Source organism: Phyllostomus hastatus, unplaced genomic scaffold (assembly GCF_019186645.2).
Source record: "Phyllostomus hastatus isolate PE091 unplaced genomic scaffold, TTU_PhHast_1.1 phas_contig_38, whole genome shotgun sequence".
NCBI lineage: Eukaryota > Metazoa > Chordata > Mammalia > Chiroptera > Phyllostomidae > Phyllostomus > Phyllostomus hastatus.
In genome coordinates, this window is record NW_025333869.1 from 2,989,719 (window position 1) to 3,016,620 (window position 26,902).

Consider the following 26,902-nt stretch of genomic DNA (forward strand, 5'->3'; position numbering starts at 1 on the left):
GCAAATTAAAACTGATAATGTCCCTGTACCTTGCATATTCTACTCAGGATTTTCTTCAGCATTGGAATATCCAACATAAAACAGGATTACCTTACAATCCAACTGGTCAGGCAATTGTAGAATGGGCTCATCATACTTTTAAAAATCTCCTTAAAAAACAAAAAAGGGGGAGCCATGAGTCCTCCCCCTCAAATTTGATTATGTTAGCCATGTTTACATGTAATTTTCTAAATTGTGATGAATCACTTCATACTCCAATTGAGAAACATTTTCAGAAGAAAGAGTCAAAGTCATCTTATCCTCAGGTTTTATATACAGATCCGCTGGGAGATGGCTCTTGGCAGGACCCTGTAGATCTCTTAAGATGGGGAAGAGTGTATGCATGTGTTTCCATCCCTACAGGCCTGTCTGGCTGCCAGCCAAAAGAGTAAAGCCTTATCATGAGCAGGATAGACACCAACCTCCATTACCTGGAGGTGAGAACCGATCAACTAGTAGGCCAGATGGCCCAGCTGACCCTGAACAACCAGAAGGAAAATGGACACCTACACTGTCACTCACAGGCCTGGGTCCAGCAACGGAGGAGGATGGTGCCTGCCCCAATGACAGGGGCTGAGGCTCAAGTGCCTCCTGAAAAGGGCAACAACCCACCAGTGCCCCATAATGTTCCCTTTAGGCGTGTCTCCACCACATTGGAGGACATCAAGGTTCTTAATGCTCAAGCAAAAGCCTTACCTAAAAAAAAGTATTCCAGACCCTCCACAATAATATACAATGGCTGAACCTTAAAAACTGATTCAAAACTGGACTGAATTTATGGGTTTGGGATATGGCAGCCCTTAGATGCTTCCTTGTCTCAATCCTTATTTGTGCTATACGATATATATAGAGATTGTTTTCTTAAGATTGCATTTGGGAACAGTAAATATTAGGTTTCACAGGCTCAACAGCTACAATTGCATTCACAAACAAAAAAGGGGAAGATTAAATGTTGGGAACAGGCCTGCCTGGTTTCAGAAGCTGTAACCCCCCATGGCTAAGGCTGAATGAGAGATCTTAGGACCCTAAGCCACTGAGGAGACAAAGCTTATCTCCCTGGCAGGAGCACTGCCTCTGCTGACTTTACTTCACCCTGCCTGCCCCCAGTGCATGATTGGTTAGCCAAAGATGGGTAAGATTCCTCAAGGGAGGGATGACCTAAGACAGGCATGATCACATGGAGGCCCTTAGGGAAGGACTTAGGGGGCTATAGAAAAAGGGGGTGATGTAAAATGGGGGTGAGAATCTCCAAGTCACTTTTGTCATAAAACCACTGGGAATTCAAAATTTTCACCTCCCTCTTGGCCGCCTGCCTTCCCCTGCTCCACCTAAGCCTAAAACAATGCCGGAGGTGGGTGCGACCCTGTGCTGGAGAGGGCAGGTTCTCTGGGGCAATCAGACCTAAGAAAAAAATGCATAAAATCCTGTGAAACCAGCTTTGCTAATACCCTCAATTTAAATGATAAGGGTCCAAGACTGAAATGAATTTATTTCCCCCAAATTTTGTGGCCCTTGAGCTATTTGACCCTGACTCAAAATAGGCCCTCAGAGTTCTTTGAATGCTATCTATTTGATCATTACTGCCTGACAATGATTGATGGGCCTAATCTGAGAATGTGGGTCTTTGGAACCACTGGTTGCTTACTGATGATAATAATGCTGTTTGTATTTTGATGTATTTTCAAATTATTTTCCCAGGGTCATGTGAGAAACCAGCAAACAGCAAGCTTTGTGGGATCTATAATGGTCCTAACTAAAAACAAGGGGGAAATATAGGAGACCGTTCTGCATGGTGTTGGCCCAGCTCCCACTCGGAGATGCACAGGACCCATGCCCACGGATAGGTTCTCCCATGGGGAATCAGGCCTGTGCTGTATATAGAGTGCTATGAGACTTGCTTTTGCTAAAATTCCCTCACCCTGAAACAAGGCAGCAAACATTTTACTGCATATCTTTAAAGTAACTTCCTAAAATCCATGCTAAACCTTCCAAGGATGAGTGTAACCAGTTCAACCACTTTTCCCTTTGCATTTGGAAATATCCTCCTTTTGTGATGTGATTAGCAGAATCCTCTCCTTTGTTTTCTGTAACAGGTAACCACCTGAAGTGAACCTGTGCATAGTTAAAAGCAATAAAAGCTTGTCAAGGCAAGGACCAAGTCTTTTTCCTCCTCTTGAGAGAGAAACCACCCATCCCTTTTCCTCCAAAACAACTCAGTAGTCTATGTGAATTTGTCTTGTCTCAGCTACAATGCCATGGACCCCACAAGCTGGGGTCCATGTCATGTAACTGCAGTTCTGATGACATAAAGAGAAAAAAAAAAAACAAACAGTACACCAAGTGCAATGCAGTAATTAAACTGAGCCGTGTTCTAAACCTTACAAAGGAAACTCAATATGAAATCCCCCTTGTCTGTCTAATAACATTCTCAGGTGTAGAAGTAACCATAATTTTATCTTCCAATCCATGCTCAGTACTATACTGTTTCATTGAACAAAGCTTATATAAATGGCTTTACACAAACATAGCACTTGTTATATCAAAATTTCCTCTTGACACCATCAAATGTGTTCAAAACAACATGCTTTATATTGTCTAAAGACAATGTTACATATTACATAAAGAGGAGAGTTTGTATTTACAAATTGTAGTCTCTACTGATAAGCACTCCTAAAACTCACCTGGTATGCATTAAAGTTAAGCATGTTCAAACATAGCACTGTTGCTTTCCGAGAAGGAAAAGCAGGTTATAGAAGGAGCAGTAGATTCTGTTACATACATTTGTCCTCATAAACTTAATGAATTCCCAGAATTCAAGTAATATGGGAAACTACTTTCACATTTTTTTGCTTCAATATGTTTCTCTCCTCAACACTGTACATTGCCCTAGCCCCAGCCCTAGCCCAGTCCTAATCCTAAACCCACCCTAATCCTAACTATAACCTTAAACCTAACCCTAGCCCAAACTCTAACCCTAACCTGAAGTCTAACCCTAGTCATAGGCCTAGTCCTAACCCTAAACCTACCCCAGACACTAACCCTAACCCTAATCTTCACCCTAGCCCTAACCCTAAGCCTAAAAGTATCCTTAGCCCCAGCCCTAAACCTAGTGCTATCCCCAACCTTATTCCTAACCCAAACCCTAGCCCCAGCCCTAACCTTAACACTGAACTGAATCCTAAACCTAACCCTAGCTCTAGCCCTAAACTTAAACCTGACTCAAACCCTTACACTAGCCCTAGCGCTCATCATAACCCTAAAACTAACCCTAATCATAAACCTAACAGTACCCCTAAAATAAACCTTAACCCTAGCCATATACTTAACCCTAAACCCAAACTTAGCCCTAGACGTAGGCCTAAACCTCAACCTAACAGTATCTCTAGCCCTAGTCCAAGCCCTATACCTAACACTATCCCTAACCCTAACCCTATGTGACTAGTTACACTAACCATATATGACCTCTACACGGACCTTCATTTGTGTGCTTCTCACAGCTCTACAAGTAACAAAGTTGCCACACAATCTAGAAAAACATTAGAGCACACATTAACAAACATTATTGCCCATATGGTTGTTCTGTCCTCATGACCTTCCCAGTGTTACCTACACAGCCAGCTGAACTATACACTTCTGTGTAACTGCAGTTCTGATGACATGAAGACAAAAACAGTACATCAAGTGCAAGACAGTATTAATTTTAGCTGTGTTCTAAACCTTACAAAGAAAATTCATTCTGCCAACACCCTTTTCTGTCTGTTAACATTCTCAGGTATATAAGTAACCAGAATTTTATCTTCCAATCCATGCTCAGTCCTACAGTGGTCCACTGAACAAAGTTTTTATAAAAGGCTTTACAGAAACATAGCTCTTGTTTTATCACACCTTCTTTTTGATACCATAAAAAGTGTTCCAAGACAACATGATTTATCTTGTTTAAAGGAACATTGTACATTACATAATGAGGAAATGTTTTTGTTTATGAATTGTAGCCTCCACTGATAAGCACTTCCAAATCTCACCTGCTATTCATTAAACTTAGGTGCATTCAAACACTGCACTGTGGCTTTGTGAGAAGGAGAAGTAGGCTGACAGTGATCAGTAAATTCTCTTACATTTATTTTCCTTGTAAATTTAAGCAACTTCCAGAATTCAAGTAACTTAAGATGTTACTTTATGGTTTTTAGCCTGCAATGTGCTTCTCTCCTAGAAATTGTATGTTTCCCTAGCATTAGCCCTACCCTTTGCCTTAATCTTAACCATAAACCAAAACCTAACTCTAGTCATAACACTACCCTAAACTTAATCCTAACCCTAAGCCCTAGACCTAACCATAACCCTAAATATAATCATAACCCTAACTTGAACCATAGCTGTAACCTTCACCCTAACTCTAGCCCTAACACTAACCCTAATGCTAAACCTAAATCTAACCTTAACCCTAGCCCTATAGCTACCCCTAAACCTAGCCCTAACCTAGCCCTGAATCTAACCCTAACCCTAAACCTAAACCTAGCCTTAGCCCTAACCCTAGCCTTAGCCCAACTGTAGCCCTAGCCTTAGCCCTAACCCTAAACCTAAACATAACCTTAACCTTATCCCTAGTCATAACCATAACCATAACCCTAGCCCTAACCCTAACCATAATGCTAACCCTAACCTTATTTAGTAAGCTAACACTTAACCATATCTGATTTCTAAATAGACCTTCATTTCTATGCTTCTCACCACTCTAGAAGTAAAAAAGTCACCCCACAATCTAAATAACAAACAAACAAAAAGCACTGCTCACCTTAACAAACCACACCATTAATGGTGGTTTCTCTCCTCATGTTCTTCCCAGTATTACCTACACAAACGACTGATCCATATGCTTCTGTGCAGCTACAGTTTCGATGACATGAAAAGAAATAACAGTGCACCAAGTGCAACACAGTAATTGATTTTAGCAATGTTCTGAAACATATAAAGAAAACTCACCCTACCAACACCTTATACTTCAAACTGACATTATCCTGTGCATCCATTCACTCTTTTGCCCCGGAACAGTGATTTTATTAGCTTTTTCTCTATCAAACTTGCCACAGGAGTGATCATGTTGTAAAAATTTACTTCAACAGATCTGCAGGAAACAGCACTCATCATCTCTGACACCACTAGAATTCATCACTTACTGAAATGAATACCTGTACACGGTGTTACAAACGCTACAAATGGGTTTTCCTAAAAACCTGCTTCGCATGAAATTTTCTCATTCCTCATTTACTTTGAGGTGTTCAAACATTTCAGAGCAGCTTTATTAGTGTGAAATGGATCCAGAGTATGGCAAGTAACTGTTAGGTTCATATTCACACTGACATTCACAAACCTGGATAGTGCAAGTCATATATGAGATAGTACATTCATGTCCTAGTCAAAGTACACATTTCTGCTTAGAAGAATGCATTGCAGAAAACTGTGCCACAGAGTCTTACTGTACTTCAAAACTGACATAGTCCTAAGTGTTCATTCACCCCTTTGGCATGGAACAGATATTTCAATAGTTCTTTCACTTTCAGACTTACTGCAAAAGTGATCATGTTTTACAAAGATACTTTAACAAATCTGCCAAAAACAGCACTTATCATCTCAGACACCACTATAATTCATCATGTACTGAAATGAACACCTGCCTGTGGTTTTGCAAAAGCTGCAGATGACTTTTCCTGAACACCCACTTCATATGAAATTTTCTCATTCCCCAGTGGTTTCTAGGTGTTCAAACACTTCACTATACTTTTATCATAATGAAACGCACTGGACTATGGCAAGGCATCTGCTATGTTCATATTCACATTAACATTTGCAAACCTTGATAGCCCCAATTACATAGTAAACTATACATGCATGTCCAAGTGCAGGTATGATTTTCTGCTTGGAAGAATACACTGCAGAAAAATGTGGTCCAGAAGCTTATTCCACTTCATAACTGACATACTCCTGTGCATCCATTCACACATTTACCCATGGAACAGTGATTTCAGTAGCACTTTCCCTATAAAACTTACCACTGAAGTGATCATGTTTCACAAATATACTTCAACAGATCAGCTGAAAACTGCACTTATCAACTATGACACCACTACAATTTTCCACATAATGAAATGTGTACATGTGCATGCTATAACAAACACTGCACATGGATTTTCCTGAAAACCTGCTTCTTAAGAAATTTTCTCATTCCCCCATATATTTGAGGTGTTCAAACACTTCAGCACAGTATTATCAGAGTGAAATGCACCTGGAGTTTGCCAAGACATATTTTAGGTTCATATTCACTTTGACATTTACAAATCTGGATATTCCAAGTCATATAGTAAACCATACAGGAATATCATTATTGGGTTATTCTTTACTGCTTGGGAGAATAGATTGCAGACAAAAATGTCTAGAAGTTTATTCTCCCTCAAAACTGACATAGTGCTATGCATCTGGTCACTCTTTTGTACATTGAACATTGATTTCAGTAGCACTGTCATTATCAAACTTACCACTGAAATGATCATATTTCACAAAGATACTTCAACAGATCTGCCAAAAACAGCACTTATCAACTGAGACACCAGTTGAATTAAACAAGTACATGCACATTCTGTAATAAATGCTACAGATGGGTATTTTTGAAAACCCACTTCGCAAGAAATTTTCTCATTCCCCAGTGGTTTTGAGGTACTCCAAACATCACTGCATTATTATCAAAGTGAAATTCAAGTGGGTCATGTCAAGTTGTCTGTCATGTTAATATTCACTTTTATATTCACAAACCTGGATAGTCCAAGGCATGTAATACACTGTATTTACATAATCTAGTTGAGGAATGCTTTTGTGCTTTTAAGAATACATTGCAGAAAAATGTAGTCAAGAAATTTATTCTACTTCAAAACTGACATAGTACTATGCACCCATTTTTTCTTTGGCACATGGAAGAGTGATTTCAGTAGCTGTTTGGCTATCAAACTTACCACTAAAGTGATTGTATATTATAAAGATATTTCAACAAATCTGCTGAAAACAGCACATATTATCTCAGATATCACTAGTATTCATCTCCTACCGAAATTAATACATTTACATGGCAATATAAAAGCTGCAGATGTGTTTTCCTGAAAACTGGCTTTGTAAGAAATATTTGCATTCCTGAGTGATTTCAATTTCTTCAAACACTTCACTGCCATTTTATATCAAACACTGCTAGTATTCATCTTGTATTGAAATTAGTATATTTACATGGTACTATAAATGCTTCAGATGGGGTTTTTCTGAAAACTCCCTCATGCAAACATTCTCATTCCTGAGTGATTTAAATTTCTTCATACATTTCACTATCAATTTATTATCTCAGACACCAATCGTATTTATCTTATACTTATATGATTACCTTTATATGCCATTATTAATGCTGCAGATTTTTCTGGTTTTCCAGAAAACCTGCTTTGTATGAAATATTCTCATTCTTGGGTAATTTAAATTTCTTTCACAGTTCCTTGTAGTTGTCTGTGAGTTCCTTGAGCATCCTTATAACCATTATTTGAATTCTATATCTGATGGTTTGCTACCTCTATTTCATTTAGCTCTTTTAGTGGGGAGTCTTCCATTCCTTTTGATTGCAGGTTCTTTTTTTGTCTCCCAATTTTAGGTGACTCTATTTAGGTTGTTTCTGTGTTTCCTGATGTTCTGCTTTGGTAGCTGTCTTTGCAGTGTGAACTTCTATGTTAGGAGTGCTATGGGATTTAGTGGTGTGTTTTCTTTGATCTCCTTGTTTGGATGCTCTTGGGTTGCCCTTTCTTCAGTTTGTGTGGGCTATCTTGTTTTACTTGATTTTTTACCTCTTTGCATTTTCTTTGTTGATGGGTTCTCTCCTCCAGCAGGAATATTGATGTTCATAGCTCCCACATAGTCTTGTATGTGATCAGTGCCATGGGGAAAGTAAAATGGGTTTAGATAGTGAAGAGTACTCTATGGGATTTAAAGTACCAAAAAGGACTTCTGGCCAAGATGGTGGCATAGGTAGGTACACTGTGCTTCTTTGCAAAATGAAAAGAATGACAACAAATTTAAAAACAAAAAGCAACCAGAACTGCCAGAAAATTGAACTGTATGGAAGTCCAATAGCCAATGAGTTAAAAAAGAAATATTCATCCAGACCAGTAGGAAAGGCAGAGAAGGGTGGCCAGGAAAGGGAGGACTCACAGGGAGGGCAGTGGCTGGAGGACCAGACAAGCAAGGCTACAGCTTGCAGACCAGGCAGTCCCAAATTTGCATGCACATAAACCGGGAGGAATAACTCGGTAGCTAGACAGATCATGCAAACCAGGTTTCCAGCATGGGGAAACAAAGCCTCAGAACTTCTGACTGAAAAAATCTATGGTGATTACAGCAGCAAGAGAAACTCCCAGCCACACAGGACAATTCACTGGAGAGATCCATAGGGTCCTACAGCATACACAAACCCACCCACCTAGGGATCAGCATCAGAAGGAACCAATTTGCTTGTGAGTAGCAGGGATGTTACTGAAAGCTAGCTGAGAGCCCAGAAAGTGGCATTGGTCCCTTTTGGACCCCCTCACTCACATACAGCACCACAATGCAGCAACATGGATTGCCCCACCCTGGCAAATACCTATGGCTCCACCCCTTACTATGTAATAGATTTGCTGAGACAAAAAAAAATGGCCCAAATTCAAGAACATATCAAAGTTCCAGAAAAATTACACCTAAGCAAAGAAGAGTTGGTCAACCAAATTTGTAGAGATTCACAATTCATAACACTGCTGTCAAGATGCTCACAATAATGTTTGAGTATGGTTGTAAAATAAAGGAAAGACTGAAGGCTATGAAAAGCAAATTAAAGGAAAATGCACAGGGAACCAACAGTGATGGGAAGAAAACTGGGTCTCAAATCAATGATTTGGACCAAAGTAAGAAATAAACATTCAACCAGAACAGAATGAAGAAACAAGAATTCAGAAAAATGAGGAGGGGCTTAGGAACCTCTGGGACAAGTTTAAAAGTTCCAACATCTGAATCATAGGGGTCCCAGAAGGAGAAGAGAAAGAGCAAGAAATTGAACACTTATTTGAAAACATAATGAAGGAGAACTCCTCCAATCTGTCAAAGGAAATAGACTCTCAGGAAGTCCAGGAAGCTCAGAGAGACGAAAAGAAATTAGGCCTAAGAAATCACACACCAAGACACAATATAATTATATTACCCATGATTAAACATAAGGGGAGCATCTTAAAAACAGCAAGAGAAAAGGAGACAAGTACCTATAAAGGAGTTCCCATAAGACCAGCAGCTGATTTTCAAAACTTATGTGAAAGAAGGAGCTGGAAAGAAGTATTCCAAGTCATGAAAGGCAAAGACCTACATCGAAGATTAGATCCAGCAAAGCTATCACTTAGAATGGAAGGGCAGATAAAGTGCTTCAGAGATAAGGTTGAGTTAAAGGAGTTCATTATCACCAAGCCATTATTATATGAAATGTTAAAGGAAGTTGTCTAAGGAAAAGAAGAATATCAAAAACTATGAATAGCCAAATGACAGCAAACACAACTTTCAACAACTGAAACTAAAAAAACTTCTGTGGTTCTGAGCAGAACCACAGAAATGGAGATCACATGGAGGGTTAACAGTAGGGAGAGGGAGTAGGGAGAATGGAGAAAATGTACAGGGAATAAGAAGCATAAATAGAAGGTACAAAGTAGAAAGGGGGAGGTTAAGAATAGTATAGGAAATGAAGAAGCCAAAGAATTTATATGTATAACCCATGGGCATGAACTATTGGGGGTGAATCAGGGTCAGAGGGGGTGTGCAGAGTGGAGGGTGATAAAAGGGGGAAATGGGACAATTGTAATAGCATAAGCAATAAAATATATTTAACAATCTAGGATAAACACAGAAGATGGCAGTGAGATAGGTGGGAGCAGAGTCTACTTCCTCTTGCACACAGGTGGAACACCTAGCTGATCTTCTGAGGAACAGAGTGAAAGGCCAATGCTATCCCAGCATATATGAAGGTTGGAGGCCAAAACTGTAGAGGACATTGAAAAATCAGATGGTGAGGAAATTGCTTTGGTATGATAAGGACCCCAGAACCAGTGCAGAGACCAGGGCAGCTGCAGCCCCAGGCCCCATGCTTGCCAGGCCTGCTGCAGGATTCTTGGAAGAGACGCAGATCAATGGCTCCCTCCCTGGCCAGAGAAGTTAGAGCAGCACCAGGATGGAACTGGATGCTCGAAGACTCTGTGGGGAATAAAGACAAAATGGCAAACACACAGTGGCCATATTCACCCACTGAGAATGTGGACATTGGCTGGGTCACTACCAGAGAAATTGGGGAGCCACATGACACTTGGAAAAGGGAGAAGAATTGAGCTATGATGGACCCTGACCCAGATAGTCTCTGGTATGGTTGGGAAGTTGGGCTGTGTGAGAGGCCAGGCACTTGTTAGGAGAGGCAGGCTTGAAAAGGAGGAATTTGTTAGTAAAAATTTGTTAGTAAAAATTTGGAAGTAACATAAAAGGTAGCCACAATAAGACTAGTGGCTGACTTCTTAATTGAAATGCTCCATGTCAGAAGGGAATGCCAAGAAATATTCCAAGTAATGAAAACCAGAGTCTTACAACCAAGACAACTTTCACAGCAAGCCTCTCAATTAAAATGGAAGTCCAAATAAAGAGCTACACAGCAAAAGAAGTCTAAAAGAATACACATACTCCAAATCAGCTCTGCAAGAGCTAAAGGCACTGCTTTAAGAAAAGGAATCACAAGAGCGAGAGAGAGAGAGAAACACAGGTATGAAAATTTGGTAATGAATAAGTACCTATCAATGATAGCCATAAATGTAAGTGGATGAAATGCTCCAATTAAAAGACATGGAATAGCTGAATGAATAAAAAAGCATGACCCACACACATGCTGCCTGCAAGAGATCCACCTCAGAACAAAAGACCTACAAAGACTGAAAGTAGAGGGCTGGAAACAAATTTTCCAAGCAAGGGACAGGAGAAAAAAGCCGGGGTAGAAATACTCATATTAGACAAAATAGACTTCAAAAAAGAGGACATAAAAAGAGACCCAGATGGCCACTTCATAATACTCAAGGGAAGAATCCATCAAGAAGACATAAGCATTAAGATATATTTGCACCGACATAGGAGCACCCAAAAACATAGAGAAAATCTTGGAAGACTTCAAGAAAGATATTGATAGTGATGCAATTATAGTAGGGGATTGTAACACCCCACGTAAAAAATGGATAGATGTTCCAAACAAAACATTGACAAAGATATTGTGGCATTGAAAAATCCTTAGATCAAGTGGACTTAACTGATAATTATATATATAATCTTTCATCCTAGAGAAGCAAAATACACATCCTTTTCAAATGCATATTCAACATATTCAAAGAAAGACCAAGTGATAGGATACAAAACAAGCTTCAACATATTCAAGAGAATTGAAACCATATCAAGCACTTTCTCTGACCACAAGGGAATGAAACTAGAAACCAGCCTCAAGAAGAAAACTCAAAAACACTCAAGCTTATGAAGACTGGATGGCATGCTATCAAACAATGAATGGGTCAAGAATGAGATCAAGGAAGAAATAAAAAAAGTTTCTGGAAACAAATAAAAATGAACTCACAACAATCCAAAACTTATTGGACACAGCCAAGGCAGTCCTGAGAGGGAAGTTCATACAATACAGGCCTACTGAAAAAAGATAGAAACATTTCAAATCAACAACCTAACCCTACTCCTACAAGAACTGGAGGAAAAACAACAAAGATAGCCTAGAGCAAGTAGAAGGAAGGAAGTAGACAAGATCAAGCAGAATTAAATGACATAGAGACTAAAAGTACAATTCTAAGGATCAATAAGTCCAGGAGCTTGTTCTTTGAAAAGGTAAATAAAATTGACATGTCTTTAAGCAGACTCATCAAGAAAAAAAAAAGAGAGGACCCAAATAAACACAATCAGAAATGAAAGAAAGGAAGTTAATACTGATACCACAGAAATACAAAAGATTGCAATCAATTACTGCAAAGGACTATGTGCCGAGAAATTTGAAAACCAAGGTGAAATGGACAAATTTCTAGAAAAATATAATCTTCCAAAACTCAATGAAGATGGAGCAGGAAGCCTGAATAGAACAATAAGAGCTGAAGAAATTGAAGCAGTAATCAAAAAATCTCCTGGCACACACAAGCCCTGTATGGAACTGTTTCATGGGAGAAATTTCTAAAACATTTGAGGAAGAGCTATCCTTCACAGACTATTCCAAAAACTCTAAGAAGATAAAAGACTCTCAAATGCTTTTTATGAAGACAGCATCATCTTAATTTCAAAACCAGATAAATACAAAACAAAGAAAGAAAACTTCAGGCCAGTATCACTGAAGAGCCTAGATGCTAAAATCTTCAATAAAATATTGGCAAACTGCATCTAGCAATACGTTAAAAAAAATCATACACCACAAAGAAGTGGGATTCATCCCAGAGATGCAAGGATGGTTAATATTTGCAAATCAATAAACATAACCCATCACATAAACAAAAGCAAAGACAAAAATCACACCATCTTATCTATAGATGCAGAAAGAGCATCCGATAAGGTACAGCACCCATTTATTATAAAAACGCTCAGCAAAGTGGGAATAGAGGGAGCATTCCTCAACCTTATAAAGGCCATATACAAGGAACCTACAGCCAACATCATACTCAAAGGGAAAAACTAAAAGCTTTCCCACTAAGATCAGGAAGAAGACAAGGTTGCCCACTTTCACCATTTCTATCCAACATAGTATTGGAATTCCTACTCATAGCAATCAGCCAAGAAAAAGAAACAAAAAGCATCCAAATTGGAAAGAAGGAAGCAAAGCTGTCATAGTTTTCAGATGGCATGATAGTGTACAGAAAATCCTATAGACTCCAAAACAAACAAACAAAAAAAAACCCACTCAACCTAATAAATGCATTTGGCAAAACAACAGAATACAAAGTCAATGTTCAGAAATCAAAGGCATTTTTGACAATAAACAATGAAATATCAGAAATAGAAATCAGGGGGAAAATCCCATTTAACATAGCAACAAGAAAAATTAAGTATCTAGGAATAAACCTAACCAAGGAGGTAAAAGGCCTTTACTCAGAAAACTATACAACACTGAATAAAGACACTGAAGGAAGACACAAACAAATGAAAGCCTGCACCATGTTTATGAATTGGAAGAATTAACATTATTAAAATGTCATACTACCCAAAGCAATTTATAGATTCAACACAATCCCTATTAAAGTGCCAATGACATATTTCACAGATATAGAACAAACACTACAACAATTTATATGGAGCCATAAATTACTTCAAATAGCTGCAGCAATTTTGAGAAAGAAGAGCAAAGTAGGAGGGATCACAATACCTGATATCAAACTGTATTACAAGACCACTGTAATCAAAACAGCCTGGTCTTTATTCTGTTCCATTGGTCTATGTGTGAAGATGAAGAAAAAGAGTGACAGAGAGAGAAACACAACTGCAAATGAAAGATATTACAATGAATAAGTACCTATCAATAATAACCTTAAATGTAAATGGATTAAATGCTCCATTGGACTCATCCTAATTCCAAAATCAGAGAAACACACAACGAAGAAAACTAAAAACCAATATCACTGATGAACGTAGACACTAAAATACTCAACAAAATATTGGCAAACCACAACCAAAAATATATTAAAAAGATCATAAACTATGACCAAGTGGGGTTACTCCCAGGGATGCAAAGAAATACAAAATATTTCAATATATATAAAAGGTAAGACAAAAATCACATGATCATAACAATAGATGCAGAAAAAGCATTTGATAAGGTACAGCACCCATTTAGGATGAAATCACTCAAAAGTGGGAGTAGAGGGAGCACACCTCAATATAACAAAGGCCATATATGAAAAAACTGCAACTAACATCATATTCAATGGACAAATAATAAAGCTTTCTCACAAAGATCTCAAACAATAAAAGGATGTCTACTTTCATTATTTTTATTCAACATAATATTGAAAGTGCTGGCAAGAGCCATCAAACAAGAAAAAAAAATTAACAGCATCCAAATTAGAAATTAGGAAGTAAAACTGTCACTGTTTGCAGACAACATGATAGTATACATAGAAAACCCTATAGCCTACAACAAATAACTTCTAAACCTAATAAGTGACTTTGGAAAAACAGCAAGATAATAAGTAAATAGTGAGAATTCACAGGCATTTCTGTACACCTACAATGAATTATCAGAAACAGAAATTAGGAAATAAATTCCATTTTGCTGTAGCAAAAAGGAAAATAAAGTACCTACAAATAAACTTAACCAAGGAAATAAAAGAGCTGTAGTAAAAAAAAACAACTACAAAACACTGAAGACAGAAATTAAGGAAGACACATAAATAGAAGCATATATAGCATTCATGGACTAGAAGAAATGACATCATCAAAATGTATATACTACACAAAGCAATTTATAGATTCAATGAAATCCATATTAAAATGTCAAACACATATTTCACAGATATAGAACAAACATTCAAAACTTTATATGGAACCATAAATAACACTGAATAGCTACAGCAAAATAAGAAAGAAGAACAAGTAGGATGCATCACAATATCTGATACCAAAATATATTACAGGATCACAGTAATCAAAAGAGTCTGATACTGGCATAAGAACAAATAGATCAATGGAACAGAATAGAGAGCACAAAATGAACCCCAGGCTCTAGAGTAAATTAATATTCAACAAAGGTGGAAGAAGCATAAAATGGAGTAAAATGGCCTCTTCAACAAATGGTGTTAGGAGATATGGACAAGAACATGCAAAAAAAAAAAAAAGAAACTACATCACCAACTTACACCATACACAAAAATAAACTAAATATGGATAAAAGATTTAAATATAAGTCATAACACCCTAAAAGTTCTAGAGGAAAACATTAGCAGCAAAAATTTATGACATCTAATGCCACAATTTTTCACTGAGACATCCTGTAGGCAAAGGCTGTAAAGGAAAGAATGAACAAATGAAGCTGCATCAAACTAAAAAGCTTCAGCATGGATAAAGAAAACCTCAACAAAATGGGAAGGGAACCAAATATTTGGGAAAACTAATGTGCCAATGATATCTTGGACAAGAGCTTGATCTCCAAAATACATAAAGAATTCACATGACTCTACACCAAGAAGACAGACAATCCAAATAATAAATAGTCAAAGGACCTGAACAGACACTACTCAAAGGAAGACATACAGAGGGCCCAGAGACATATGAAAAGATACTCAGCATCACTAACCATCATAGAAATGCACATTAAAACCATAATGTGATACCACTTCACACCAGTCAGAATGACCATCATAAACAAGCCAACAAGCAGCAAATGCTGGCGAGGTTGTGGAGAAAAGGAAAACCTACTGCACTGTTGGTGGGAATACAGACTACTGCAACCACTGTGGAAAACACTATGGAATTTCCTCAGAAAACTAAAAATGAAACTGCTTTTTCACCCAGCATCACCGCTGCTGGGATTACACCCTAAGAATACTGAAACACCAGTTGAAAGTAACCTATGCAGCACAATGTTCATAGCAGCACATTTTACAATAGCCAAGTGCTACAAGCATTTGTAAATGCCCACCAGTAAATGAGTGGATATAGAAACTAAGAGACTAATCAAGAAAAAAAGAGAAAGGACTCAAAAAACAAAAGCAGAAGTGAAATTAAGGACAAACTGACAGTAACCAGAGGGGATGTACAAGAGGATAATGGAGGAAAAAATGGGAAGGGTTTTCAGGAATAACTATAAATGACACAAAATATACAAACACAACTACACAAACACAAAACCAAGGAAGGTATTAAAAGAGAGACATGGAGATGGGTTGGGGTGGGGAGAGAGTGGTGGGGGTAAAAGGCAGGCCACAGTACTTAAACAGCAGAATAAAAAGCAAAAGCAGAAGTGAAAGAGGAAGGATTACAACTGATACCACAGACACAGAAATAATAGTAAGAAATTACTACAACTACTATATGCCAAGAAATTTAAAAACCTGGGTGAAATAGACAAATTTCTAGAAAAATAAAATCTCCCAAAATGAAATGCAGAAATAAAAGACAGCCTGAACAGATTGATAATGACTGATGAAATCAAAGCTGTAATTAAAAAACTCCTGGCACACAAAATACCTGGACTGGATGGTTTCACAGGAGAATTTTACAAAATGTTTAAGAAAGATCTAACCCCTATCCTCCTCAGACTACTCCAAAAAATCCAAGAAGAGGACAGGCTCTCATTTTATAGAGACAGCAATCATCCTAAATTTAAAACCAGATAAAGATATAACAAAGAAACTACAGGCCAATATCACTGAAGAAGACAGACACTAAAATCTTCAACAAAATATTGGCAAACCACATCCAGCAATACATTAATACATACACCATGATCAAGTGGGATTCGTCCCAGCGATGCAAGGATGGTACACTACTCACAAATCAATAAATGTAATACATCACATAAACAAAAGAAAAGAGAAAAATCACATGGTCATATCAATAGATGCAGAAAAAGCATTTGACAAGGTAAATAATCCATTAATGATAAATATTTCAGCAAAGTGTATGTAAAGGGATTATACCTCAACATAATAAAAGCAATATATAAGGGATATACAGCCAACATCATACTCAATGGGCAAAAACTAAACCTTCCCACTAAGATCGGAAACAAGACAAGGATGTTTGCTTTCAACACTCTTATTTGATATAATATTGGAATGTCTAGTCACAGTGATTAAGCAAGAAATAAAAGGCATCCAGATTGTAAAGGAAGAAGTAAAAGTATCACTGTTTACAGATGATACAATAGTGTACATAGAAAACCTATACACTCCACCAAAAAACTACTGTACCTAATAAGTGAATTTGGGAAAATAGCAGGATCTAAAGTCAATATGCAGAAATTGAAGGACTTTGAATATAGCAACAATGATATATCAGAACCAGAAATCAAGGAAAAAAATCCACTTGCTATAGCAGCTCTGAATATACCTCTGAATAAATACCTCTGAATAAATCTTACCAAGGACGTAAGTGACCTGTACTCAGAAAACTACACAAAACTGAAGAAAGAAATTAAGGAAGACAAAAATAAATGGAAGCCTATACCATTCTCATAGATTGGAAGAATTAACTTCCTCAAGCTGCCCACATTACCCACAGTGATCCTTATTAAAATACCAATGGCATATTTCACAGATCTAGAACAAACATTTCAAAAATTATATGGAATAATAAATGATCCCAAATAGCCATAGCAATTTTGAGAAAGAACAAAGTAGAATGGATCACAATACCTTATATCAAACTGTATTACAAGGACACTGCAATCAAAACAATCTGGTACTGACATAAGAACAGACACAATCAATGGAACAGAATGGAACAAATCAATGGAACAATCAATGGAACAAAGACCAGAAATAAACCCAAGTCACTATAGTCAATTAATATTCAACAAGGGGGGTGCAGAAGCATAAAATGGAGTAAAAATAGTCTCTTTAACAAATGGTGTTGGAAGACCTGAACAGCTACATTAAAAAAAAAAAGACTCGATCACCAACTTATACCACATAGAAAAACATATTCAAGGTGAGTGAAAGACTTAATATAATTTGTGATACCATAAATGTCCTAGAAGAGACCACAGGCAGAAAAATCTCAAATATGCCTGCAGCAATATTTTCACTGATATGTCCCCTAAAACAAGGAATATAAAAGAAAGAATAAACAAATGGAACCTCCTCAAAATAAAAAGCCTCTGCATGGCTAAAAACAGCAGTAAAATGAAAAGGGAACCACATGTATGGGAAAATACATTTGCAAATAATACCTCAGACAAGGGTTTGATCTTCAAAATATACAAAGACCTCACATGACTCTACTCCAGGAAGATAACTCAACTAACAAATGGTCAAAGGACCTGAACAGACAATTCTCCATGGAGGAAATACAGAGGGCCCAGAGACATACGAAAGGATATTCAGTATCATTAGCTATCAGGGAGGTGCAAATTAAAACCACAATGAGATACCACTTCACACCAGTCAGAATGGTCATCATAATCAAATCAACAAACAAGTGGCGGCGAGGTTGTGTAGAAAAGGGAACATTAGTGCACTATTGTTGGTGGGAATTCAAACTCTGCAGCCATTGTGGAAAACAGTATAGAATTTCCTCAGAAAACTAAAAATGGAACTGCCTTTTCACCAACCAGTGCTTCTGCTGTGATTATATCCTAAGAATCCTGAAACACCAATTCAAAGAAACTTATACACCCCAATGTTCATAGCAGCACAATTTACAACAGCCAAGTTGTGGAAGCAACCTAAGTGCCCATCAGTAAATGAGTGGATCAAAACATGGGGTACATTTACACAATGGGATTCTATGCAGTAGAAAGAAAGAAGGAGCTCCTAGCATTATGTTAAGTGAAATAAACCAGGCAGTGAACAACAAATACTAAATGATGTCTCCTATAACTGGAGCCTAATCAACAAAACAAACAAGCAAGCAAAATATAATGACTTTGAAATAAAGAACAAACTGACAGTAACCTGAGGGGATGGGGGAGAGGGATAATGGAAGGAAATTGGGAAGGGCCATCAAGGAACATGTATAATGGACACATGAACAAAGTCAAAAGAGGTAGGTTTGAGGGTGGGAGGCAGGGATGAGTGGGGCAAGGTGAGAGGTGGGACAAAAATGGAGAAGACTGTACTCGAACAATTAAATAAATAAACCAACAAATAAATAAATAAATAAAATTAAGTTAGACACAAATAAATGGAAGCATACACCATGTTCATTGATAGGAAGAATGATCATCATCAAAATGTCCATATTACCAAAAGCAATTTATGTTTTCAATACAATTCCCATTAAAATACCAAAAACATATTTCACAGATATAGAACAAGAATTTCAAAAATTTATATGGACCCATAAAAGACCATGAATAAATGCATCAATTTTTAGAAAGAAGAACAAAGTATGAGAAATCACAATAACTAATGTAAAACCTTACTATAAGGTGACTAATCAAAACAGTCTGGTACTGGTATAAGAACAGACACATATGCCAATTAAACAGAGTGGAAAGCCCAGAAATAACCCAAGTCTCTATGGCCAATTAATATTCAACAAGGGGACAGAGACATAAAATCAAGTAAAAATAGCCTCCAACAAATTATGTTGGGAGAACTGGACAGCTATATGGAAAAATTGAAAACCTATCATTAACTTACAGCATACACAAAAATAAATTCAAGTTGCATAAAAGACTGAAATATAAGTTGCAACACCATAAAAATCCTAGAATAGACGATCAGCAGGAAAATCTCAGATACTCCATGCAGCAATATTTTCACCGATATACCCCCTAAAACAAGGCATATAAGGGAAAGAATAAACAACTGAGACCTCATCAAAATAAAGAGCATCCACATGACTAAATAAAACAACAGGAAAATGAAAAGGGAACCAACCATATGGGAAAACATTTGGTATGATACCTCAGACAAGAGTTTGATCTCCAAAATATATTTAAAAACTCACGACTCCAATCCAAGAAGGCAAACAGCCCAATTAAAAAATGGGCAAAGACCTGAACAGACACTTCTCCAAGGAGAACATACAAAGGACCCAGAGACATATGAAAAGTTGGTCAGCATCACTAGCCATCAGAGAGAAGCAAATTAAAACTACAATGAGATACCACTTCACACCAGTCAGAATGGTCATCATAAAAAAATCAACAAACAGCAAGTGTTGGAGAGGTTGTGGAGAGAAGGGAACCCTAGTGCACTGTTGGTGGAAATGCATATTGGTGCAGCCATTGTGGAAAACACTATGGAATTTCCTCAGAAAACTGAAAATGGAACTGCCTTTTGATCCAGCAATACCATTGCTGGGATTATAGCCTAAGAATCTTGAAACACCAATTGAAAGTAACCTACACAGCCCAATGTTCATAGCAGCACAATTTACAATAACCAAGTGCTGGAAGCAACTTAAGTGCCGACCAGTAAATGAGTGGTTGAAAATACTATGGTACATTTACACAATGGAACACTATGCAGCAGAAAGAAAGAAAGAGCTCCTATGCTTCATAACAGCATGGATGGAACTGAAGAGCATTATAATGAGTGAAATAAGGCAGGTGGTGAAAGACAAATACCATATGATCTCACCTATAAGTGGAACCTAACCAAGAAAACAAACAAGCAAGCAAAATATGACCAGAGACATTGAAATAAAGACCAAAGCAACTGTAAGCAGAGGGATGGGGAAAGAGGTATAATGGGAAAATTTAGGGAAGGGTCATCAAAGAAGATGTATAAAGGACACATGGAAAAAGCCAAAGGGGATCAGTTCGAGGGTGGGAGGTGGGGATGGGTGAGGTGGTGGAGCATGGTGGGGTGAAAATTGAGACACTGTACTTGAATAAATAAATAAATTAAATAAATAAATAAATAAATAAATAAACTTTAAAAAGATATTGTATTCTTCATTTTTTTACTCACTTTTATTGTTAGTTTCTATATCCTTTTTACTTTTTTAAGGTGTATTTTACAGTACACTCCTTGTAGGTTCCCTGGACTTCTTTACAGTTCTTACTGAGCTCCTTGTGCATCCTTATAACCATTATTTTGAACTCAGTGTCTGATAGTTTGCTTTCCTCAATTTCACTTAGCATTTTTTCTGGGGATTCCTCCTTTCCTTTCGATTGGATTTTTTTCTTTGTCTTCCCATTTTAGGTAACCCTTTTTGTTGTTTCTGTATATCAGATTGATCTGCTCTGCCTCCTTGTCTTTGTGGTTTGAAATTCTATGGTACAAGGCCAGTGGGGCCCAGTGGTGCAGTCTCCGTGATCTCCTGAGCTTGATGATCTTGCAATGCCCTTTATGCCATTTATATGTGCTCTCTGGTTGTAACTGGGGTTGGTTATTGTTGGGTCATTATTTAGAGGGCTCTTCAATCTGGCTGAGAACCAATCTGCCTACCACATCTTGTATGCTATTGTACAGGTGCTGTCAGAACAAAACCAAAAAGCCCAGGAAGCAAACCCACACCCACCAAAATCAGCCCCTTTACCTACACTATCAACACTAACTTAACCAATATTAATAATGGTGTAAATAGATTAAGACTACTACAAGAAAGGAAAAAATGAATATGAGATGACTAACCAAAAGAAAAATGATTTTGAGAGGAAAGAGAAACAATAAATGTAAGTAATAGAAACAAGGTAAAGTGATAGAGAAAATAGGATTTACATCATAAATAATGGAGAGAAGAAGTCAGAATACAGTAAGAGAATTAAAGCTTATAGTATTAGGTTTGAACAAAAATTAATATATATAGAAAAAATAGGAACCAAATAGAAAAAGATCCTCCACAGCAATATTAACAACAATTGAGCACAGCCCTGCAATTCCAACTATAGTTGGAATGGAGTTGGAATGGTTATGAGGTGACAAAGAAAGAAAGAAAATGTTAAGAGATGTCTATAGGAAAGATAAGTGATTATGAGAGGATCTAGGGAAAAGGAATACTGTGAGTGAGGAATTAAAACCAGGCTAATGCCCTGGCTGGCATAGCTCAGTGGATTGAGCATGGGCTGTGAACCAAAGTGTCACAGGTTCAGTTCCCAGTCAGGGCACATGCCTGGGTTGCAGGCAACAGCCCTCAGCAACTGCACATTGATCTTTCTCTCTCTCTCTCTTTCTCCCTCCCTTCCCTCTCTAAAAATAAATAAATAAAATCTCTTCAAAAACTGGCTAAGACATGGAAAAATTGAAAATTAAAATGAAAAAAAAGAAAGGTCAGGAGGAAGGCAAAATGCAGTAGGAGAGGGGAGTGATGAAATTTGAGATTTGAAACACAAAATAGTAAATATGTAGAAATAAAATTGAAGAAATGCAAAAACAATTGTTGTATCCAGAATCAACAAGCAAAGACTGATAAATGTTCAGAGAGAATAAAGGTAACTAAGAATGGGAAAAAGAATGTGAGATGAGCAATGACAAGAAAACTGGTTTTGAGAGCCTGGAATGTGGAAAGATATTGAGTGCAGAATAGAAACAAGTCATAGCAACAGAAAAAATAAAACAGAACAAACATTAGAAAAGGAAGAAAGAAGTTAAAATAGAGTAAGAGAAGGGAGGAGAGAAATATGACATTTAAAATAAACTATAATATAATGATTAAAATAAAATTTAAAAATAAACTATAATATAAATGCTAGTGACATGATAGGCACAAATATGGAAGAAAAGAAATGAATGTTAAAAGCTGTACAGGAGAGAAAATAATGCAAATTATGAAGAAGACCATGGTGGAAATTGTCTCAGTAGAATCCAGTGTTTACCAGTGTCTTCTCTTTCTTTATCCACACCTAGTGATGTCAGATGGTGTCCCAGTCTGGCCCTAGGCAGCCTGTTTGAGGCTGCAAGTGATCCATAGTCTGTGGCTGTCTCCTTCAGCTTTGGCTGGACCTCACTCTTTTGCCCTGCTTGGTTTCCATCAGCCTTGGGCCCAAAATGGCTCCTTTAATAACCCAAGAGGGTGGTCAGTACCTTCTCCACTTGCCTCAAGAGGAGGCTTCTGGTGTTATCCAGTGGATGGAAACCCTGGGTTACCCCCAAGGGACACAATTCAGTCTTCAGGGAAGATGGTGGAAATGTTTCTCCATTCCCTTACTACATGTTTTGGTCTGTCCCAAATTCTTCCCAATAATGTATGGCTTTTGGTGAATTTTCTGACCATTTCCTGTAAGTGTCCAATCTGTGTAAAAGGGGCAACTCTTTCCTGCTTGGTGCAGGCAGCATCTCTGTCTGGATGCCAAGGGTGGGAGCAGCCCTAAACCCTCTTTGTTGCATCTATCTCTATTCTCTATGCTCTACTGAATTTAGTGGATCAGGGCCTGAGAATCAGTGTAGCTTATAGTGTCTGGTTAAGGGCTTTTTCAGAGCTTTTCTTCTTTCCCCTGCAGAAATGTGCCCAGCAGGGTGCTTCTGTCTGGCCTCACTAATCTGCAGAGCCTATAAGCTTACAGGTGTGGTTTGGGCTTCCCTGTCTATGAGGGGACCTAGCTGGCTGCAGTGAATCTCAGACATTCAGCTTTTGGCCTTCCAACCAGCTTGCTGCTCTCTTGCAGGAAGACTGGGCCCAAACTCTCCAGTCTAAACAGCCCACTTCTCACCAGCTGTACTGGGTGGGATCCACCGAACCTTCCATGTGACTATCTACCTGAGGTCTCTGTTAACAGAGTGGCTGCTCCTGCATGTATGCACATGCAAACCCCAAATCCCTGCTGAGCCTCGAGTCATGCCTCTGCTCCCCTTTTAAAATAGTTTTGTTATGGCCCAAATGCTGTAGCACCAAGCCATGGGGGTCTTGTCCTCCTTATGCTCTCCCTCCCCCAAAATCACGGTCTCTCATGGTTAGGACTGGTCATCACCTGTCAGAGCCTCCACCAGTTTTAGATAAAGTTTTTCTCTGGATCCTTCCTGGATGGTGTTGGGAAGAGTACTGCAGCTATACTATGATGCAGGGTGGTGCCCCCACTCCCTCCAAAAATTATCAGCCTTGGACAGTCCTTCTCCCACAGTGCCATTTCTGGAGCCCTCTCCTCTCTGGTTGTCTCTCTCCACCTCCAATGGTAACAGCTTCTGCACTGATCCACAACCACCCAGCTCTGTGCCTCCAAAAGTGCTTGATTTGGGCCACAGTGGCTGTAGTTTCTTTGCTTGGAGAGCCCAGGTCACCCATTCCGGGGTGCTCTACAGGTAGGTAGGCTCTTCCCCACTCCTGGGCACTTCCCACACTCTAATTCACATATGCACTCACTCACTCATGCTCTCATTCACTCTCAGCTGAATTTTTGAGTTGAATACTCTGTGGTTAGGCTGCAAGACCAGTCCATGTCTAGAAGCAAGTGAATGGACCTCCCAGCTACTCTGCAGCCATCTTGTATCTCTGACCTATGGATTATTTAGAAGTGTGTTTTCAAATATTTTGAAATTTTTCAAATATATTCAGTTATTTATACTTTATACTTTAACTCTAATGTGATCAGAGAACACATTTTCAATAACTTGAATTCTTTTCAATTTATAACACTTATTTTATAGCCCCCAAAATAGCATATTTTAGTAAATGATCCATGTACATGTAACAGAGTGTAGCCAAGGGGGGGGGCGCAAATAAGGATTTGGAATGAGGTCCAAAACTTAAGGTGTCTAGGAAATATTAGAAAGATATATATGATGTCCTCACCCCTTCCCCCCACCGCAGGTGTGAGTTGGGGGAAGGGACACATGGAGCAGGAACATGCAGGGCTGTTTTGTACAGCAACAGCTTTGCAGCTAACCTCTGGCATGGTCATTTAACATATCTATAACCTTTAACTGGTTGCATAGATATGTTAAATAGCTGTGGCCATGCTTTGAGCCAGGGGGATAGAAGTGACTTCTACCCAAGATGTAACTGGGGGCAGCTCCCCCTGGTTACAGTGCCTGTGTGAGAGCTTGGAGAAGATTGGCTCCATGACATGGGGCCACACCTGCCCAGACTCATGATGGCAGCTCAGTGAACTTGGAATAATACAGGAACGCTGCCAAGTATAACTGATTGTAGGAGGAGTTGGAAATGGGGGTACAGAGGAAGGTTGGCGCAGGGATTTAAACCCAGACTCGGCAGCCATGTGAGGAGAGAACCACGTGGCTTTGGCCAGGGTAGGGACCCCTGTGTATTTGGCAAGAGTGAGAACCTTGCAGCTTTGGGGTGCTCGCTTTGGCCATGTGGCTTAGGAAGCAGGAGAGACTTTGCTTGGAAGAAAAGGGGTGAAAGTGTTACAGAACAAAGGGGCCAAGGGGGGTACACCGATATACAATTACCTAAAGGAACCCCCCAGGTTCATTATGTCCGCTGCCTCATAGGAAAGACATCTCTCAATGCCAGAGATTTGTGAAAAGGAAGGGAAATGTTTATCTAATGCTATACAGACTTAAAGTAGTGATCTAACGTCTTCATTAAAATATCAAAGTCCTTTAGGATACCCTCAGAAGCCCACAGTGCTTCCTTCTCCCCCTGTCCTAATTCAAGGTACCTTAACTCAGGAAAAGAAGCAAACGTCCTGGATCCAGTCTCCTGACACTGTCAGCTGTGCCGCTGTTCAGGCAGGATCTCTAATTAATCCAAATCTATGTGGCACCTTCTCACTGCCTACTGGCAAGAGTTCTTTCACCCTTCTTCCAGGAAAAGTCTCTCCTGCTTCCCAAGCCATGCGGTCAAAGGGAGCACCCCAAAACCACGTGGTCCTCTTCTACCAAAGCTGCAGGGGTCTGCACTCTGGCCAAAACCACTTGGTTCTTCTCTCCACCAAAGCTGCAGGGGTCACCATTCTAGAAAAGCCACATGGATCTCCCCAAAGCTGCAGGGAGGGGGGTGTTGCCACTCTGCCAAAGCCAAGTGGCAATTCTCTGCTAAAGCCACATGGTGGTTCTCCCTACTAAAGCTGCAGGGGCCCTCACTCTGGCAAAACCTCGTGGCTCTCTCCTCTCACGTGGCTGCAGGGGTACCCACTATGCCAGAAGCGTGTGGCTCTTTCTAATGGCTGCTGTGTCTGGGTTTAAATCCCTGTGCCAATCTTCCTCTGTACCCCCATTTCTGACTTCTCCTACAATCAGTTACACCTGTCAGCATTCCTGTATCATTCCAAGTTTACTGGGCTGCCATCTTGAGTCTGGGCAGGCGTGGCCCCATGTCATGGAGCCAATCTTCTCCAAGCTCCTGTGCAGGTGCTGTAACTCAGGAGACCTGCTCCCCAGTTACATCTTGGGGGACAGTTCCTTCCATCCTCTGAGCCCTGGCTCAGAGCATGGTCACAGCTATTTAACATATCTAAGCTACCAATTAAAGGTTATAGATATGTTAAATGACCATGCCAGAGGTTAGCTGCAAAGCTGTTGCTGTACAAAACAGCCCTGCATGTTCCTGCTCCATGTGTCTCTTCCCCCAACTCACTCCTGTGGGGAGTAGGGGTGAGGACATCTTATATGTCTATCTAATAATTTCTAGACACCTTAAGTTCTGGACCCCATTCCAAATCCCTCTTTGGGGCCCCCCTCTTGGCTGCACCCTGTATCAAAAGGACTCTTACTGGTGGGCCATGAGAAGTTGCCACATGACTTTGGATTAGCTAGAGATCCTGGCAGCAACACAGATGATGGTGCCAGGAGCCTCACCCATGGACTTCTACTTCTTTTTCTGAGATATGGTACCCCAGTTTAGGGCAGAAGAAGAAGGAAGGACTGTGCATTTGTGGGTATCCTAAAGGACTTTAATATTTTAATGAAGACATTAGGTCACTACTTTAAATCTGTATAGCTTTAAATAAATATTTCTTTTCCTTTTCACAAATCTCACATTGAGAGATGTCTTTCCTCTGGCAGTGGGCATAGTGAACCTGGGGGGTCCTTTCAGTAATAGTATATTGTACCCGTCCTTGGCTCTGTTCTGTAACATACAGTTGAAAAGAATGTTTATTTTGCTGATTGAGGGTACAATGTTTAAATCACATTAGGTCAAGTTGGTTGATATATTGTTTAAATATTTCATGTTTTTGCTGATTTTCTATTTGTTGTATCAAATATTGACAAAGGTAAGGGATAGAGTAAATAAGCAAAATGGAATCACTATA

At 38.9% G+C, this 26,902-nt stretch overlaps 1 pseudogene; it reads left to right on the forward strand.

The window, feature by feature from the left end:
• Nucleotides 1-503: 503 nt before the first annotated feature.
• LOC123821117 overlaps nt 504-26,902 on the forward strand; it is a 46,711-nt pseudogene continuing 20,312 nt past the window's right edge.